The sequence below is a fragment of the Leptinotarsa decemlineata genome, unplaced genomic scaffold, assembly GCF_025532065.1.
Source record: "Leptinotarsa decemlineata unplaced genomic scaffold, Ldec_3_MD MMD2_tig00001393_RagTag_RagTag, whole genome shotgun sequence".
Classification (NCBI taxonomy): Eukaryota; Metazoa; Arthropoda; class Insecta; order Coleoptera; family Chrysomelidae; genus Leptinotarsa; species Leptinotarsa decemlineata.
In genome coordinates, this window is record NW_027412562.1 from 10,606,875 (window position 1) to 10,624,567 (window position 17,693).

The 17,693-nt window shown below is 33.4% G+C and overlaps 1 protein-coding gene across 2 annotated transcripts in view; it reads left to right on the forward strand.

The window, feature by feature from the left end:
* Window positions 1–17,693, forward strand: part of LOC111506959 (uncharacterized) — a 115,352-nt gene that overhangs the window by 71,399 nt on the left and 26,260 nt on the right. The gene's annotated exons all lie outside the window — the stretch shown is intronic.

Below are 17,693 nucleotides of genomic sequence, written 5' to 3' on the forward strand. Positions count from 1 at the left end.
CTCCCGGGTTGAGTGCCCTGAAGTAGAAGCTTCCCCCCAGCTATTTAGCGAGGAGAACCTACTACCCCATTCCATCCACACCCGCTCCCCGAGCGGTCCTCAACTTACTGATGGGCACTTCAGCAAGATTGACATCTGACCTCTTTTGGTCGAAAGTCAGCCTTTAGGTGCTATTTTTTCGCGATCGGTAAAAATGCTTTGTCATAACTATTCCTAACTGAATTTTTGCATGGGGGCTCCCAAAAACTAACCGGCGGCTATTGTTATTAGTGTGATAGTGATAGTTGTATCGCGGTCGAGTTGTTCTGCGGTGAACTTGCTGAAAGAAAATCTGATTAATATACCGGAGTCGCCTGACGGCGACTCGTGGGGGTGGTCGTAGGTTCTGTTTCGTCGGCCTTGGATGTTTGTCCCATTCTCGGAACCTGGGGTCATCCATGTTCAACGTATCGTGTAGATCGCGTAGCGCTGGGTTGTTGTGCGATCTGATTCTATCGAACACGCTTTCCGCGTGTTCTCTCATATACACATCCACATATTGCGTGTCCAGGTCTAAGTCTCTGTATATGTATCTATTTGGGATATAGTACGGCGTGTTTACGGCGGCCTTTACGCTCGCGTTCATAAACGACTGTATCTTCTTCCTGTATGTCTGTGCGCACTGGCCCCAGGCAGTGCAGGCATACAGTATTATGGGCATGAGGACGGTTTTGATCATTAGCAACTTTCACAAAATGTGAAAAACCAGAAAAGTACTGAAAGTGGCGATCCCATTGGCAGTCACACAAGATGAGGAGATTGAGAAGGAAATCCACATTCTTAGACGTTTTGGTGAAGAGGACCGACACTAAGTGGGAAACATCTGTATACCGAAAACCCACTCATACGGGACAGTATCTGAACCACGAATCCAACCACCATCAATCGACTAAAAGAGGAATCATCAAGACTCTATTAGACCGTGCTTTTGGGCTCTGTAATACGAAGGAAGGTTTCGAGAAGGAACTAGACATCATCAAAAATGATCTTCAACGGAATGGCTACTCCAAAGCGATGGTAGAAAAAACTTTGGCTAGAAGACAGCAGGAGCCTCGCAAGGAAGAGAAGCCGTCACAACCAGTGCTTGCACTTCCCTACATCAGAGGATTATTGGAGAGGATAAGAAGAATTGGTTCCAAGTACAACATCAGAACCTGCTTCAGATCCGGTAACACTATCCGGAGCAGCCTTTCGAAAACCAGGCCACCAAACGCGGACTGCGATTCCAAGAATTGCATTTACCGGATACCCTGTGAGTGCGGAAAATCCTATATTGGTGAAACTAAGAGGCCATTGAATGTTCGCATTGCCGAGCACAAGAAACACACACAGCGAGGGGAAACCAGCAAATCAGGAATAGCAGACCATGTTTGGACCCATCAACACAACATCGAGTGGTCCCAAGCTGAGATCTTGCACAAAGAGGAACATAGGTTCAAGGAAGCCGCATACATGTTGTCCAACAACGTATTTAGGCAAGTCAGCGTAGAAATACGCAACATATGGAAACCCATCATCAAGCGAAAAAAATGGCCAACTCCCGCCAAAACGGTCATCTCCCACGGAACAAATGAAGCGGAAAATAGAAAGCGGGGATAAGTGAAAGTACTCGAACGACCTATAAATAGTCATCTCTCGGAGGAATCAGTCCAGTCATCACCCGAAGATGATTGTAGATACTAACAATAGAAACGTCGTGAACTAACGTGACTATATATTTATAAAATTATTACACTGTGTTAAAACAACGATAAAAATAAAATAAATACAAAAATAAAAATTAATTGGCGCTCCGGGGCAACTTCATTGATTCCAGTGGCGCATTTGCTTTTTCAGCTGCAGGAAAACCCGGAAAAACCTGCAGCAGTGGAATCTCTCCACTTTTTATTTTTATTTTCTTTTTTCATTTCTTTATTTTTATTTATTCAATTGTTCTATTTTCACTTGTATTTTATTTCACTATTATTTCATTTCAGGTTTATTTTGGTTAATATAATTGTTATTTTCAGCTATTCATTTTCAATTTTTTTTAAGTTGTTTCAAGGATTTCAAATCATTTTATATAGAAGACAATGGAAGTCCGAACTAGTGAAAGAGTTATTTTGGATATCGGACTTTGGGTATGGCTCGGGTAGAAAAGAAGCACTTTGTTTTTTGTTCCGAGTTGATGCTTGGTTTGCGCATTTTTTTGTCCGATTCAATAGGAGCATTGATGGTCTGATTGTTGGCAAAATGATTATAATCGAGTATTTGCTTTTTCAGTTTGAAAATAATTTCTTCTTGGTCATGTAGTCTTGTAGTCATCTGTTCGGAGAGTTTTTCTAATAGATTCTCTTCCCGATCGACTTGTTGAAGTTTACTCGCGGTAAAGAGGCATGCCGATTTCGAACAACGCACGGATGATTCATTATCAAAGTCTGAGTTTTCACTTGAGTTAATACCACTCGATAGGTTAACAAGGAGATTCTGTAAAATAATATTCTCAGAATAACTATCTGGTAAAACTCTGGTCACTATGAGATCGATTATTTCGCTTTTCTTTAATTTATTAAGTTCAGCAGCTAGCACACCCTGCTTGCTTGGCGTCATATTCACAACTATTTGAACCAATCTGTTTGAATAAATGGCTGTTGAATCAATCAAAAATGTATTAGTTTCTTCTTGAATCCTCTATAAGATTAAGTTTCTTTCATTTCAACGGGAATGAAATTGAAAAATTTTGGCACCAAGTACGAAAAGCATCGCTTTTCTATAGAAATAATAGGACATGTGTCTTGTTTCATAACAATGTTCTAGTCTCCGAAGATAAGATTTTCGTTTGAATTCAAAGCAGGATACAACAAAGAAATAATGGTGGCGGATGTCAAGGATACTAGATTCGGAGTACAAATCAGATGAATATCGAAAGGGTTTGTTTAGGTAGTAATATTTTCAGAAAGGTTTTTTGCGTATTTCCAACTTTTTAATGTGGTCTTCGAGTACACTTCCCCACCCTATTATACCATATGTCAATTAGGATTCAACCAACGTGTGATAAATCATTCTGAGATGTTCTTCTTCAAGGAATTTGGCGATGTATTTGAATTATATGAGGTGTTTTGTGGCGTTTAATCGTATTCGAGCGTGTATCCAAAAACGATTCGTAGTGACGTCATTAATAATAAGATTCGCCAGAATGAAATGATTCAATTTGTGTCAGATGTCAAATTCAATAATAAAAACAAACTCTTCAATTTTCTGTAACCTCAATTGAAATCGGATTTGTGAATATAGCTTTATTTTTTACATCCTTACAACGTATTGATAAAACGTTTTCAGCACTTTATAAACTATAACGATCAAAATAAAGTAGAAATTGACAACTGACGTAACGTTACGTCTAATTCTGTTTAAAAACCAAACTTACGCTACTTTTGAATCATCATGAATACGTTTCAAATCATAGTTGATGTGACGTCATCGTTTCAACGTCAGAATTATTGTATTCGAATCACGAATAAGTACGTTTTGAATACATGAGCACCAGAAAACGTCTATATATGTTCCATCTTAAATGTTTATTTATCTATGGTTACTCCTGAATCTAATATATAAAAATGGATGTTTGTTGGTTGGTTGGTAAGTGTTAACTTCTACATCGCTCAACCGATCGTGATGAAACTTGACATGTATAAGTAATTTTTCATAGGGAAGGTTTTTAGGCGATCAATTTTTCTGTAACTCGCCACTAGATGGCGCCGTAGAACAATTTTTTGAAAGCACTGTTCTATAACGCTGCGCACGCCTAAGTTCGTTGATTCTGATTCTGTCAAAACATTGGAACAGGAGCAATACAACAACATAGTACTAATTGGTACTACAACTACCAAATTCTACGCGGGCGAAGCCGTGGGCAACAACTAGTCAGTTTATAAGAAACTAGCATAGTCACTATAGTAATTATATATAGTTATCAGACCCAGAAGCAGAATTCGTTAATTTGTCCGGTCAAATCAAACTAAAAAATGAGAGTGAAGGTACATAAATTTACAACAAGCTGCAAACGCGTGTAATTGTTAAAAACATTGTTAAAAATAAGATTTTTAAAATTCCGAATGATTGCGATGCCTGGAAAAAAAATTATTCGAGGTCAAAGGTCAAAACCTCGAAAAAAATTGTTTTTTTTCACGATTTTCAGGAAAACTGTAAGTTTTATCATAAAATAATTTCAGATAAAAATTGTAGATCATAAAAATCTCTACAAAAACTACATCAATACTTTTTTTTTCTTAGAGCCACCCTTTCTGAGATACGACGAGTCAAAAAGTTGTAAAAGTTGTAATCGTCATTATATGCATTTTACAGGAGGGGTAAAGCAACAGTCTTTAAAATGGTTGAAAAACAAGATTTAGTTCAATGTGCTGAAGTTTTCAAAAAAAGTAATTCGACTCAACAAGAAATTATCACCAACGGGATTCAGTTTCTTCTTTCTATGTACAAGGCTCTGAAAAAAACACCTGCTTAGATGAATATCGATATGTATGTTTCGTAAAAAAACACTAAAAATAAGAAACAGGTTCAATAAGCTTGTATTTTATAGATTCAGTCTGGTTTATTTTTAAATAGGTTGAATGTTTTCAAAAACTCTCTCTTATTTTTTATTTTATATTATACTAGTACTATGTTGCTGTATCGCTGCTGGTCCAATGTTTTGACAGAATCAGAATCAACGAACTTAGGCGTGCGGCGTTATAGAACAGTGCTTTCAAAAAATTGTTCTGCAGCGCCATCTAGTGGTGAGTTACAGAAAAATTGATAGCCTAAAAACCTTCTCTATGAAAAATTACTTATACATGTCAAGTTTCATCACGATCCGTTGAGCGATGTAGAAGTTTATCACTTTCCAACGAACCAACCAACCAATAAACATCCATTTTTATATAGTAGATTGATTATTTTATATTAATTATGATTTTTCATCACCTTCTTTATTTTAAAAATCATTTGATTAAAGTACCAGTATCAATCGCTTTGTTCGATATTTTGAGTTATAATAATGTCATACTAATGTTTTTCGTCTTCTGCTCCTTTCACTCGACAGGAAATGATGAAAAACAGTTGGGAAAACTATCCAAGTATATGACACTCACTAATGAAACCTAATAGTTAAAAATGAAACATTACTATCATCCATCACGATATGAACCACTTTCCCATTGAATTCTCAAACAATGGAATGTCTTTCCATTCGGGACAGTGGATTTAAAATTTTTCACAATACGCATCGACGAATGTAACGGGTCGAGTTATGTGACGTGAAAACGTGAGAATTTTAAGCAAGCGATACTAGCTTATTATGCTAATGATTTGTACTTTTTCATCAATCGTGAACGGTACTTAATTTGTCATGCAGAAATAACATTGTCGATTTTGGTTAGTGTTTTGATTTACAGTTTTAATGAGGTCTTCAAGAATTATTAGGATCATTTTGAAATAATGACGTTTTTACTTCGTTTGTCGAAAAAAGTTTACAAATTTTATGTAATAAAAAGTTAATTTTTTGGAGAGTAAAATGGAATTTTTGAGAAAATAAATCAGACCTGAATTGTTTTCATAAAACTAACATTAATTTGACTACCGCAAAAAAATTAAAAAAATAACTATTTCAAATCATATTAAATCACATCCTAGAATAGTAACTAACAAAGAAATCTAACTAGAAGCATGAAAGCCCGAAACAAGTGTTTCGAGCTACCTGCGTGACATCCGGGTCCAGGAAATAATACAAATATGGAGGTTATTGAGTGTCTTGATATAGATACAGAAGTTAATAATTGGACATAGCATTCAAGAAAGTGGTAAACCATAGACACGTGTCTATATATATATATATATACTACTATATATATATATATATATATATATATATATATATATATATATATATATATATATATATATATATATATATATATTGAAAATGACATCTCAGGGATAATTAAATCAAAATCAATTGTGATAAAAAAAGGTGTGCCACAGGGATCCATCCTAGGTCCATTATTATATATATTGTACACAAATGAAATACCAAATGTAGTTAATGAAGATATTGTATTATATGCTGATGATATATCGGTCATCGTAGAAGAAAAGAACTCTCAGTTGGTCATGACAAAGATAACAAATGTGCTAGATGTATTGAACCATTTCCTCACAGCAAATGACATACTACTTAATATTGACAAAACTCAAATAATTCATTTCGCAAATAGATCCTCGCCAGAGTTGAATACCTTTGAATATAATAATCAAAATATAAACATATGCAATCAGGTAATATTTTTGGGACTCTTGATAGATAGGAGACTGGACTGGAAAAATCACATAGACTACTTATCAAAAAATATTGCAAAATATTGCTATGCATTGAGAATACCGTCGGAACATGTCTCAACTGAAGCTGCCCTCTCTGCATACCATGCTTATATTCAATCTAGAATAAAATATGGAATAATATTCTGGGAAAACTCTGTTGGTATCTCTAGGATACTCATTCTACAAAAAGAATGTATTAGGTATATCTATAAGATGAAAAAAAACGATAGCTGCAGAGAAGCTTTTATTAGGAGCAAAATTTTAACTTTGATAAATCTCTATATATATGAAGCAGTAGTATTTGTAACAGAAAACAAATCAGAACTTTTCATTAACTGTGAAAAGGATCACTTATACAACACCAGAACATAGAATGATTTTAGAAATGAGAAATGCAACTATACATACATACAAAGAAATGTCAAATATAGCGTTATAAACATTTACAATAAATTTCCACTCACTCTAAGAAATCTTCCAATTTCAACAATGAAATGTCGTTTGAAGAGCTATCTAGTAGAAAAACCTTATTATAGCTTGCAGGAATTCTTAAATGATAGTATGCTAACTATATGAATGTTATTTACATATGCCTGATTTTTGTATATATTGTTTTTTTTTGTGTCTTAAAACTACTCGTGAGATAATATTGATTATGAATGTAAAACTTTGATTTTGTTATTCAGTTGTTATTTACTACTGACATGTTCCACACTCCTCGGAGTTTATATATGTACATTATATGTAACTGGAGCAAATATGATCTATGACTATGACTATATATATTATTTTACAGAATGAAATTGGTGATTATTAAAAATGATTTAAGTTTATGAATCCATTTTTTCAAATCATATTCGTGCTAGATTGGACTTTTTTGCATATGTGTATATTTAGTATTCTTGTTGAATATTGCCTCGTCCCGTACAAGGAATAAATTCTGAAATGAAATTCGTGACTTTATATACAAAATTCTAGCCAATATTCAAGCTATATGATTAGTAGAAGAATATGCTGAACATTTTCGTAATCTAATTTGATTTAATCCTAAAATTTCTCTTATTATAGCAGAAATAACAATAATAATTACCATATTACTATTTATGTCAAGTAATTTTAAAATTGTGTTGTTTTATTGATAACATATTTGTAAATGTTTTCTTATCTTTGATATTTTTTGAGTGTTTTTTTTGTCTGTTATTTTTAATCTTCGCTGTATTTCTGTGAATACTATATAGATAATCTTCAAAAAAAAACAACATTATATATATTTTTCACATTTTATGTATTTATATAAACATGATACCCTTTGTTGACAAATTATATTACGTTTTAGACACTAAAGATCTTTCTATTTATCTATCCATCTAAAAACTTAAAAATTAATTGTATTAAAGATGTACGTTAAAATAACCATAGGACTTAATTTTTGTCAAGTTAACAAAGTAAATGCTATTTTTCAATTCAAACCTTTTATAACTTCGGGTTATTCAATTTTTAAAAAAAAGGGCTGAATTTAATATCAAATTTATAAAAAAAATTAAATTTCTAAATATAAATTCATTTAAATTATTTAATATTGAATTAGAAAACAAAAAAACTAACAAAGTGTATGTGGAATATCATCGAAATTATATATTCGTAGAAATACTTATTGATGCCATTATGAAATATAACATCGTTCAAATGTCCGCTACGGATTCTATGGGTGGAGCACATCCGAAACGTCACATTTTCCATGAATCTGGCGCATAAATCGGGCTGAATTTGACCGATTGCATAGGTTATGTCGGCTTTGAGGACCGCTGTGGTTTGTGGCTTATTCGCATACACCTTAGACTTAAAAAAACCCACAAGAAAAAGTCTAACGGAGTCAAATCGCATGATCTCGGTGGCCAATTTGCATCACCTCCGCGTGGGATGACCATGCCCATTCATCCAGAAATGGGACTCATTTCTGAAGATGATTTCTCGATGAAAATTTGGGTCCAGGGCCCATTCAGCCTTGGAACCTATAGTCCTTTAATGTCAGTTTCTGCGTCAATTGAATTTTGTTCGGCTGCAGGCTCAGCCACGACGCAAAATTCGCCAGGTTGTGGTCTGCGAAAGTTCGATTTCTTGTGAGCGACGCGAAATATACTGCCTTGGATTTTCCTGCACACACTCACAGACAGCGGCGATTTTTTCGACAGATCTTGCGTTTCGTCGACGTACGGGTGTTGATTGAAGATTTACTAAACCAGTGGACTCAAATTTATCCATCACATTGCGAATAGTCCTCTCGGTAGGACGGTTATGGCGACTGTAAAATGGACGAAGCGCGCGATACGTTGCCCGAACAGGCACCCATTTTGATAAAACAATTTTACTATTTGCACGTGTTGTTGAATGCTATATTCATCCATGGTGATTTGTCAAAACAGACTGAATAAATGACAACTCATTTGACAGATGTAGCTTCAACAAGATGGCTGTTATCGATTGTCAAAGTTCGAAGTTCCTGTTCTAAGACCCTGTACAATGTATTGAAATCTGAAAATTGTGTGATTCACTCTACAATTTTTATGTTCGTTTTATTGATAGATATCTTGTTTAGCCCAGTGAAATAATTTTAAATGTTTAAATAAAATGCTAATTGAAATTTTACGACAGATGTAGCTGTGATAAAAACCTGAAAAATTAATTACCGTTTTGATGTTGGTATATATCCTAAAAAACATGTAAACATTGCTTCTTTTATTTACCTAATTTTTTGGAACTTTTATATGTAAACTGAGATAAAAATATAAGAATATTTCATCGATCCTATCGCCTGCGCCAAGGAAAGATGGAGTATGAAACTATTGGTATCTACACTGAGAAAAATATTTTTATGTTACATACACTTTCTACTTCATTTCATTCAAATTTGTAAAACTCTTCAGTTTTAATATCTTATTTATTGCTTTAATGCCATGGTAAATCAATAATAAGAAAGTTTTTCATTATCAGTCGTTTATTGTACCGTGAAAACTATTAAAAGAACTTCTACAAAAAAGTTCCTCCTCAAAGTATTCATTTCGACTGAAAAACTCGAAAACGAGATTCTTCTCGAGAAATTAGTAATTGAGAATAGGTTGGGAGATTCGCAGTAAGATTCATTTTCTATATGAAGAGCAATAAGTATAGAAATGAAAATGTTTCATATTGTTGAGATGAGTAGAGATGATTTATGAAGAACTTTCGTAATTGTATTTAGGACAAATATTACTGCGTATATTTAGTCAGGTATATCTGATTTTTCACGATACTTCGTCGCACAATCAAAGACATGAAATTTGAAACACATTCCTGTTTTATGAAATTGTTAGCCATCATTCATTTTACAAGGAGTTTCCCAGTTTTTGAATAACAAGAGAAGTTGACGTCATCAGGAGAATCAACTGTCACTATTAATTTTTACAACTGAAGAAACGCTGATATATTTCTCAAATAGATGTCAGAAATTACGTTTTCATTGTTATAATAATAATGAAAACGTTTATTTCAATAAGATGTAGATAAAATATAGATACAAGTAAGTAAAATAAGTAAGAAGTAAAAGTAATATGTCACGAAAGCATCGTTTGTGTGTGACAGGCACAGCTAGAATGAATGAATTGAAAAATACAATAATTTAGAAAAAAAAATACAATTGATAACAAAAGTTGTAATTATAATAAACAACAATTGAATAATCCTATAACCAACATACAATAGATATACAATAATTTGATTCTATGTTTTTTTAGCACTTTTATTTGTAACTAACGTTACTGCAGTTTCGTCCTATAAGGACATTTTCAAATTTATACATAAAACTAACAATGGTTTATTACATTAGCCCTTAGATACCTATTATTACCTACAGGGGTGCTATATAAGGGCTAATGTAATAAGCCATTGTTAGTTTAATGAATAAGTTTGAAAATGTCCTTATAGGATGAAAGTGCAGTAACGTTAATTACAACTAAAAATGGTAAGAAACATAGAAAGTTTAAATTCTCTCTTATTCATAAAATTATTCAATGATTATTCACTTCATTTTTTTACACGCTTTATATTAGCTTCACCTGTATGTATGTATGTTTATTTGTAACTCTCAAGCTCGGGATCTATATTTGACAGAATTATCGCTTGATCTATTCGCGGGCAGCTGGTGCTGTACGTAACGTCCTTGATATAATTCGAACTCACTTTACATGTATTTCTTCATTTGAAAAAAGTATTTTTTTTATTAACGCAGGAGGGTTACAATGCATTGTAACCCTCCTTTGCGCGCCTGCTGCCTTGGGCTTATAGTTGATTTTCAGGCTCCCCCTCCGGAATCGGAAAATATCAATGGTCATTTTTCTAAACAATATACGGCTGATTGATCCCAAAGTTTAGATAAAATAAATACAGTTTAAAAAGACTAAAAAACACGCTTTTATAGTATACGAAATTAAAAAATGAAAAATAAATATAATTTAAAAAACTAAAAAGCACGCTTTTAAAGAACATCGAACTAAAATTTTTTATTTAAATAAGCTTAAAACAATAACGAACGAAAAATACTAGTATTCTTGTGATAAAAGCATGGGCGCTTTGTGCCATATTTTTTGTATATCAAGAGCCCGTCGCTTTTTTCACAATAATACTAGTATTTTTCGTTCGTTATAGTTTAAAGTTTATTTAAAAAAATATTTTCAACTTTTCAGTTCGATGTTCTTTAATATCGTGTTTTTTAGTTTTTCAAACTATATTTATTAATTTATATAATAAGATTGAATTGATAATAATCCCCTCACTTTTTTGCCTTATTGTGAATGTCCACAAAATTTAGCAACCTTTTCAATGATTCACAATTATGTGCTTCGACTGAACTATGAAAGAATACAGCTTCATAAAGATTTCGTTCTGAATATTGATTTGTTTGTGGGCGTGTTGCTTCTCCATCTCATAAAACAGTACGAAACTTTCAAACTAACCTTCTTGCAACATGGTGACGCACTTGTCATTTGATGAAAAGTTCTATGTTTCGAGGTTCTGAAGAATTTCCGATGTAATGTTCAGAAATTCAGGAATAATCCATAAACGTAAATCATCCAGACATAAGTTTCATAAATTGTTGTCCCCACAAAAAAATCTAACGTATCTGAATCTGGTGACCTTGCGGGCAAGTCCACGACCTATCAATCTACCAAGAGAGATCTCATTCAAATAGTGAGGTACCCAATCTTGTTAAAATATCAACTCATTCACATTGTAACGGTCACTATGTTCAAGAATATCCTCGACAATGTCTGTCAGTTATAATGTTGATCTCAAGAATATCAGTAAATGGAATGTTCATAATTCATCATATCTGCTTTCAACCGAAGATAGCAAAAACTGCATTTTTTTTATTTGCAAGTCTTGCATTGTGAACAAACAAGAAAAACCATTCTTGATTAACATCTTGCCAACTACGCAAGGCACAATTAGTCTTAAAAGTAAAATAAGAGTAGCATTGACTCTTCGGTAGATTTTTTGAGAACAGTTTCACTGCATCAAATTCAAATTATGCCTTGCGTTGAGAGAATCAATCGATGACCTTCTGAACGAGATATCATCAGACCCCTAGTCCAATTTGAGATTCAAGGATTCCCTTTCCATTGCTTCACCCTGTATTTTTGTCAAAAATTTTTGTTAAAGAGGTTTTTGGGTTTTGAAAATCAACTCCGAAAACTTCCGAAACTTTTCCTTTTTCTACAGATTTCTATCAAAAAATAAGCAAAATTGTAATTCAACTTACGCAACAAACTTGTCTTCTCTCATTTGTAATACAATTTTAATAATTTCACAGGAAGTAACGAACTTCATGTCAAGTTAAATGTCGTCTAACAGTCACATTTCCGATAAACAAGCTTATGTATAAGGGTTGTTATCAATAACAGACCAGGCATGTTTCCTTGATTATATTATCTGTTTACTCAAAGGAACATTTCTATGAAAGAGTTTATTCAAATTGACGTAGGAAACGGTGAACCCACACCGGTATTCACCTTGTATGTTTCTACAAAATGTGAGGCTCTAAGTAACGTTCTCTGTTTAAGTCCTGAGAAATTTTTTATAGTTTCAATCAGATTTTGTTAGGGTAAAAGGTTCCCTCGTGGTTTGATTACTCTCCAGGTTGAAACTATGCCTTCACTAATATTAAATTTTTCTCGATGTAAGAATTTTTATTCATACTAGTTTTGTCCGAGTATCCACTTATCTCAAAATATTTTTGTTGGCAAATTTTAGAACCACATTGAAATGTATATTTTACTACTTTACTCTTCCATTAATATTTACTATTCTTATCTCAATTTTTTTTCTCAAATTAGAGAATAAGTGACTTTTCAAAAGTGGTTCATTTTGATTGAAGAGATGACTACTCCACGATTCTTGAAAGTATCTCTTGAACGCTCCTGTCAATCCATGGACGACTCTTTACCGCACGTCATATTCGCAACAATATTGTTTTTAAGCAGTAGGTAACTTTGATGGATGATTTCGATATTATGTAGGTAAAGAAATAGTAAAATATTTTGTCTTTTGACTCCCGAGAGAATAGCAATACACTATGTAGTCGCCCGTTTTTTATGAATAACAAACATGTGGCTTGTTTGAAGGCGATTGACAATGTTTCGTGATGAATTTCACTAGTTCGGACTTCCATTGTCTACTATATAAAATGATTTGAAATCCCTGAAACAAGTAAAAAAGAATAATTAAAAAGAATAGCTGAAGATAACAATTATATTAAGCAAAAATAAACCTGAAATGAAATGATAGTGAAATAACCTACAAGTAAAAATATAATAATTGAATAAATAAAAATTAAAGGAATGAAAAAGAAAAAATAAAAAAAAAATTAAAAAAATAAAATAAAAAAAAATAATAAAAAATAAAAAAGTGTAGAGATTCCAAGTCACGTTAGTTCACAACGTTTCGATTGTTGGTATCTACAATCGAAGACGATTTTTTCATTCCTTCAATTTTTATTTATTCAATTATTATATTTTTACTTGTAGGTTATTTTACTATCATTTCATTTCAGGTTTATTGTTGCTTAATATAATTGTTATCTTCAGCTATTCTTTTTAATTATTCTTTTTTACTTGTTTCAGGGATTTCAAATCATTTTATATAATAGACAATGGAAGTCCGAACTAGTGAAATTCAAACATGTGGCTTATTTCATTATGTCATTTCATTTCATTTGGGTGAATTATTGGTTTTTGCGTGTTGTGATTTCTGAAAAGTCAAGGTCCCAAAAAGTTCATCAATGTGAAATTCCACATGTAACAGTTCTAGGGTCTCTATTATATAGATTATATTTATATACAAATTAGTAGGTATTTCTATTTCTATAGTTTATTTGCCCGCAGAAGACGACATTTTGTCTGTTATAATCTTGTTATTCCAAACCTATTGTTGAGATTTAAAATTGCTTTCAGAAATTTGTATAATCCATTATTATTTTTAAACATATCTACTGATTGAAGTTATGCATGGATGGTTTATCATTCAGTGCATTTTTTACATACAAATTGTAATATGAAGATAATCAAAAATGTTATTCCGTAAACTTGATATAGTCCAAAAATGTTCCCAGTTTGTTTTCGGAACGAAACATATCAATTATAATTTCATTATTACAGCGAAATGCCAACCTACCTACCACCTAGAATATATAAGTACGTACCTCATGAGACTCAGAATATTGGAAAATATAGAAAAAACAAAAATTGTTTAATTAACTGGATTCTCAAGATACCACATGATATATTTTGCAAAATTATAAATTCCAAATGAGTATTAAAAAAATAGAAAAAAAAAACAAATCTAGCTCTGTTACGCCAGCGACGCATAGTACGGAAATCGCATTTAGAAAATGCCAAAATTAGGTATTTTTTAGGTGATTTTTAGGTACCGAAGTCAAAAATTAGGTGCTCTGTAACTTACACCGCAACTCAATACTCAAAGATGCGTTTTCTTTGAGTTGCTAGCATCACATGATGCTAGCAACTCAATGAAAATAATAATAAAATAATGAATGTTAAGGAAACACTACTAGGTGCTAATTAAGTGCTTAACGGTGAGGATCGTACATTTTTTTAATTAATAAACAAAAGCTTCCAATTTTGCTAAACAACAGATCTAAGAATCAAGTCTCTCGAAAATGAGGATGAATGCTCTATCAGGTTTAAACTAAGCGTGGTAATAAAGTGCAAGAAATTAAGATGACAACGACCGTGAATAAGCGAAAAAAAATTCGAGATACCCGATTTGAGAAAAAAAAATTAATAAAACGCAATAAAGTCTTGAGATGCTCCTAAACTAATACATAGATAATCAAAATGAAGTGCTAATTAAGTGCTCACTAGATATTCATAGTAAAATTAGATTATATAATGCCTATGGGGCTCATGAACTTGAAAACCACCATGACTGATGTACTGAGTTTTTATAGTATGTTTCTCAATAAATAATGGCAAAAGAATAAAGTGCTAATTAGGTGCTCAATTTATAGTAAACCTAGATTCCATAATTGCTATGGGGCTCATGGACATGAAAACCACCATGACTGATGTACTGAGTTCTTATAGTAGGTTCATCAATAAATAAGGGCAAGGGAATAAAGTGCTAATTAGGTGTTCACTAGATATTCATAGTAAACCTAGATTCTATAATGCATATGGGGCTCATGGACCTGAAAACCACCATGACTGATGTACTGAGTTTTTATAGTAAATTTCTCAATAAATAATGGCAAGAGAATAGAGTGCTAATTAGATGCTTGAAAGAAATTAAGATGAAAACGACCATAAATAAGCGACAAAAAAAATCGGGATACCTGATTTGAGAAAAAAATCATCAATATACAATAAAGTCTTGAAATGCTCGTAATGGTGGTTTTCAGGTCCTTGAGCCCCATAGGCATTATAGAATCTAGGTTAACTATGAATATCTAGTGAGCACCTAATTAGCACTTTATTCTCTTGTCCTTATTCATTTAGGTACGTACTATAAGAACTCAGTCCATCAGTCATAAGCCTCAGGCATTATGGAATCTAGGTTTACTATAAATTATCTAGTAAGCACCTTATTAGCACTTTATTCTCTTGCCCTTATTTATTGAGGAACATATTATAAGAACTCAATACATCAGTCATGGTGGTTTTCAGGTCCATGGGCCCCATAGCAATTATGGAATCTAGGTTAACTATGAATATTTAATGAGCACCTAATTAGCACTTTATTCTCTTGCCATTATTTATTGAGAAACGTACTATAAGAACTCAGTACATCAGTCATGATGGTTTTCAGGTCCATAAGCCCCATAGGCATTATATAATCTAATTTTGATATTAATATGTAGTGAGCAGTTAATTAGAACTTTATTTTGATTGTCTATGCATTAGTTTACGAGCATCTCAAGACTTTATTGCGTATTGTTAATTTTTTTTTCTCAAATCGGGTATCTCGAATTTTTTTTCCGCCTATTCACGGTGGTTTTCATCTTCATTTCTTGCACTTTATTACCACGCTTAGTTTATACCTGATTGAGCATTCGTCCTCGTTTTCGAGAGACTTGATTTTTAGATCTGTTGTTTAGCGAAATTGGAAGCTTTTGTTTATTAATTAAAAAAAAATTCGATCCTCACCGTTTAGCACTTAATTAGCACCTACTAGTGTTTCCTTAACATTCATTATTTTATTATTATTTTCATTGCGTTGCTAGCATCACATGATGCTAGCAACGCAACTTTGAGTATTGAGTTGCGGTGCAAGTTACAGAGCACCTAATTTTTGACTTCGGTAACAGAACTGACAAATCTGCCTTTTGAATATGTCATTTTATCCAATTGTGAAATTTACCTCACATGTGTTATTGGAAATACCCAAATATGTCCTTCATCGGATGTGTCACTTTATACAAGCAGTCTGAACTGCTTCTGTGATTTTTCTATTTATTTGTTCTTTTGTATGTGTTATATTGTACGTAATATACTAAGTTACAAAGAAAAGTAAACACCCATATATATTGAACATATTTCAGTAATGTTTTGCATGTGTATTTATGTTGAGGCTAGTAAAAAGCCAGTAAAATTTCAGGCGCATCGGAAGCTATTCTGACAAGTTTTTTAACTGTTTTTTTATTTTTATTTGTGCTTTAATTGTTAAAGAGTTTGTTGTAAAGTATTGTATTGTTGTAAAATATTGTTAACACAATGCCTCGAGTGCGAAGACTTAGTCGAATTCCTCAACTTAGTGATTTTGAGAGAAGACGAATTGTTGGCGTACGTAAGGCAGGTGATTCAGTTAGAGAAACTTCAAGAAGAACCAATCGATCTTGGCGTACTATTCTAAGGTGTTATCAGGCATGAACCCAAGAAGGCCAAGAACACAGAGCTAGAGGCATCGGTCGTCGCAGGAGAACATCAACGCGTGAGGATCGCCGATTAATACTTTTGGCTCTTAGGCATCGGTTCATTTCTACTAGGGTTATTGCAAATCAGTGGTTCAAATAACACGGAAGGGTTGTTGGAATGCGCAGAATATATCGGCGAATAAGAAGTTTCGGACTTTTTTCTTATCATCCCCATTGGGTGTTGCCACTGACCCTCGAGCAAGGACGCAACCGATTGCACTGGTGCAGAAACATGATAAATTGTGATGATAAACAGTGGAACCGCGTAGTCTTCAGCGATGAAGCTCGCTTTTGTTTGGGTATGCACGTTGGACGAGCAAGAGTAAGAAGGCGTCGTGGTGAAAGAGGAGATCCCGAGTTTGATGTGGAGAGGCATATTCACCATACTGTTGGTTTAATGGTATGGGGTGCCATTGCGTATGGTAGCAGGATATCTTTAGTCTTTATTAGAGGCAACATGACAGCTCTTCGTTACATTCACGAAGTGGTGGAGCCTCATGTCCTTCCATATCTTGAGACCATCGAGAACCCCATATTTCAACAAGACAACGCTAGATCGCATGTTGCTAGAGTAACTCTAGACTTCATGGATCAGCATCACATTAACCACTTACCATCGCCACCCAGATCGACCGATCTTTCACCGATCGAACATGTGTGGGATATTCTTGGTCGCAGACTGCTGAATTTACAACAGCCGAAACAGACTTTGGCAGCATTTAGACATGAATTAAGAGTAGGGTGGAATGAGATATCCCAACAGGATATAGACCACCTTATCAGGACAGTGACCAGACGTATCTACGAGTGTATAAGACATCGAGGATCTGCAACACAC